This window comes from Triticum aestivum, chromosome 7D (genome assembly GCF_018294505.1).
Source record: "Triticum aestivum cultivar Chinese Spring chromosome 7D, IWGSC CS RefSeq v2.1, whole genome shotgun sequence".
Lineage (NCBI taxonomy): Eukaryota > Viridiplantae > Streptophyta > Magnoliopsida > Poales > Poaceae > Triticum > Triticum aestivum.
The window spans coordinates 569,525,275-569,529,176 of record NC_057814.1 but is presented as its reverse complement, the minus strand read 5'-3'; the positions used below and the strand labels follow the sequence as shown (position 1 = coordinate 569,529,176).

The following is a 3,902-nucleotide window of genomic DNA, read 5'->3' as shown; positions in this document are numbered from 1 at the left end:
GCGGTTGGCCAGGCCAACCGGGACTAAAGCCCCTCCCGTCCGCCAGCTGGATGGGCCTTTAGTCCCGGTTGGCCTGGCCAACCGCGACTAAAGGCCTTCGGAGACCTTTAGTCCCGGTTGGCCAGGCCAACCGGGACTAAAGCCCCTCCCGTCCGCCAGCTATCGACCGAGCGCGCTGGGCCCAGATAGTTGGTCGCGGGTCTTCTCCCGAACCGCGACTAAAGACCCCTTTGGCGCGGTTCGATTGTTTTGGGGACTAATGGGGGCGTATGGAAGCCTCTTTTTCTACCAGTGTTATCATCCGGCCACCCTTTGTTAACAAAAATTCGTATTTCAGGGACATTTATGGCGCGACAGCCACGGTTTATTCCATGCGGCTATGTGATCGCTTCGGTTTCAATGATCCTCAAGTTTCTGATAGGCCCGATGGCGATGCTGCTCGCGTCGTTCGCCATTGGCATGCAGGGTATCCTATTGCGCATTGTCGTTATACAGGTGAGGACATCACCCTGTCATGCTGTTTTTCTTCATCTATTTTCCTGGATAAATAGAGTTTATTAATATCTAGACAATAAGACAATTTTCTTTATGCAACGTGGAAGATATGACCTAGACATTTCACATCTTAGGATAATGCCTTCAGTAAGGATCATCATGTCAACACCGATGTGCTAGATAGAAAGCTAAACATACAATTTTCACATGAAGCAACACCATCAACCTCCTTAAAGTCATGTACCACCGTACCAACTTGCCGAGCCAATATTAACGAAAAGGACTAAGGCCATTACATTCCAATCATTGAGAGAACCAAAGTCTTCTTCCTCCTCCGTCGACATACCTCACAACTTTAAACAGAACTAACACAAAGAATGCTTATATACTTGCTTAGAGAATCTCTTGTCCAAATTTGGCCTTCCATTTATCTGTGGATACGTTCGGACTCTGGACAGCTTCGTGTGTGTTCGCTCCTCTTCCCCTTTTGTCCGAGTACACGATGGCACTACCCAAAATTGCCTTCCCCCTCCATTTCAGGTATTTCATATAACACTTTGTGCACACCAGCAGCCTAGCACGCAGAGGACACACCAGAGCGTGCATGTGCACACACATGCACCCACGTGCGGGAACGCGCGGCCACGCACGCACACATGCCGAGGAGAGCATGCACATGAGTAGGGCACACACACACGCCGAGGAGAGAATGCACACGACTGGGAAGGAGCCTCTTCCTGCAGCAGGCAAACACATGCAACAAAGCCCCTCCTCCAACAGCATGCCAACACGCAGCAAACACGTGACCGGGGCACACACATGCAACAAACACGTGATCGGAGCACGCAATGCTATGGACGCGGCCAACTCTCCCTCCAGCGTGACACCGTGGGGTAGTCGATGAGCCCACGGCCCATGCTCCCTCCCGCATGACATCATGGATGAGGTCGGCACTCCTCTTGCGCGACACGGGCGCCCTTTCACACGACACATGTACGCCACATCATCGTGTTGAGTTGCGCGAGTGGCCTCGTTCGGGAAGGGTGTGTGTCGTCCGGGAGAAGGAGCGAGTGTGGTGTGCTCTCGCCAGGGCCGCTCTCCTCCGCCTGCCTAGGTGGAAGCAGCTCAAGGCCCATAGACCGGTAGGCTTTGCGCGAGCTTCGATGGCAGTCCTGTGTGGAGTCAGACGCAATGGGGGAGAGGGCCGGAAAGAGAGAAACGAGAGAAAGGAAAGACGGAGGGAGAAGAGGAAAGGGTGACTACATGTGGGGCTTCAGTGGGCAATATAGAATTTGGGTTGTCGTGGCGGGCGTGTCCGAACGGCCCATATGGGCTGGGTTTGGAGGCTGCCGGACGGTCCAAACATTTATGGGTGGAGTTTCAGGGTCTCCGTTGAAGAGGCTTTTATTGTTCGGGCTGTCCACGCGAACATATGGGGAGGATTTGGGGACCTCGACCGAAGATGCTCTTATGCATACTATCTGGAAAGATGGAAAAAAATGCATCCTATTTGGACTACTCAGAGAGCGTCCGATCACCACTGCAATCTGTTGGAACCCACATTTTCGTCCGATCACCGTTGTAGTCTGTTGGAACCCATATTTCTTGAAACTTGTTAGTGTCTAAGTACACGATAGAAGGAGCGGATATGATAGCCAATCAAGACATTGGACAGTTATAACACGGATTGTATTGGACTAGAAAAGGGAATAGTTGTTGTACACACAAAATATTTATCCTTGTTTAATTTTTGTGCATGAAATATATAGCAAAATTCTGTTTTCTAACCAAGGTTTCTCACACGCGTGCACACAGGCGGCACTCCCTTTGACCGTGATTTCATTTGTGTATGCTAAAGAGTACAAGGTCCATGCAGATATCATGAGCACTGGGTTTGTTTCTTTACCCCGGATATCCTTTCCTCATTTATATGATTTTCATCTGAGCAACTGCATTTGGTTTTGTGCTTTCTAGGGTAATCCTCGGATATTTATCTCGTTTCCTGTCACCATTGTGTACTACATTCTATTGGAGCTGTGGTCGAGGTATCAATATCGATGTAACCAAAGCATGAAACTCCATGTGTTGTACATAGAAGGCATGACATACACCACATTTGAAGAGATCAAATGGATTAATTGCGTGACATGGTGGACCAGAAGGATGCAACAATAGATTATGATGTTGTCTGCATATGATTAGTCTACTATCACTAAATAAGGCGATTGTGATGTTTGTTAAATCTTTAGGGTGTACAAAAAGTAGTGTACTTACAAAGCCGAAATTATAACTGGCCATTGTGTACTGATTCTCTAGTGAGCATACGTATTTGTGCAAGGTTAGTGATTGAATTTATGGAGATGGTGTGACTCCCTCCGAAATCCCAATTAACAAATGTGTTCGTTATCGTAGTACCGAAAAAGGCTTTCGCCCCGCTTTATATATAAAGCACGATCCACAAGCAACCCGATACAAACTCACGCCACCACCACACACGACACACACATCCAAGGCAAGATACAAAGATGCCGAGCACCGCCACACCACCCCAACGACTACCAAGCCACTACACATGCGCGAGGATGAACCGCTTGGAGCCAACGGAGACCTCCAAGCCTCCGAGGAGAGGTGAGACGGAAAACGACGGGACAAGGACTCCAAGATGGTGCCTCCTAGAAGGGAGCGACCACTGATAGCCGCCACCATCCGATCCCAAAGATCGAGTTTTCACCCGGAGCAACTTGAAGGAGTAAGGGCACCGCGACGGAGCCTTCATGATGGATACGGTGTCCACGGACGCCGCCGCCGTCGGCCAATACAAGATTGGGCAAGTGATGTACCCCGACACGCCCACCCCTCCGACGCATCCTAGCACCGCCAACCACCAGCGACCACCCACCCGCATGACCATGGCCGCTCGCCCGCATCTGAGGCACAAGTTCTACCCACGAACGTCGTGCCTCCCGCCGCCAGGGCTGCCGCCCAGCATCCAGACACCCCCAAGACCATCCAAAGAGATCAACTTTGAGCCACAGGGACTCCCCCGACAGACGAACCGTAGCATATGCCCCGCCTTGAACGTCGTCGGAGCTGCGACGACCCGCACACGGACGGGGAAAGGGGGAGGTGGGGGAGCGGACGCATCCGGACCGGCACACCCTTGTGCCAGTGACGGGTGGCCCAAGCACGTCGGCGCCGCCCATCCCTCTAGCCAACCTCCCCACCGGACACACCCCTGTGCCGCCCCACCGCAGGGGCCGACGCAGACCCGCGCAAAGCCACCGACGCAGATCCGACCACCGGCAAGGAGGATCCCCACGGACCACCGCCAATCGCCAAGAATACTCACCGGGGAGCCCATCTGCACTGCCGCCATCGTCCAGCCGGCGGAACGCCTGGAGCCCAAC

The 3,902-nt window shown here is 52.3% G+C and overlaps 1 pseudogene; it reads left to right on the top strand.

The window, feature by feature from the left end:
- The window catches only part of LOC123171303 (probable auxin efflux carrier component 9), a 22,125-nt pseudogene extending 19,261 nt beyond the window's left edge, over positions 1–2,864 (top strand).
- Positions 2,865–3,902: the final 1,038 nt, after the last annotated feature.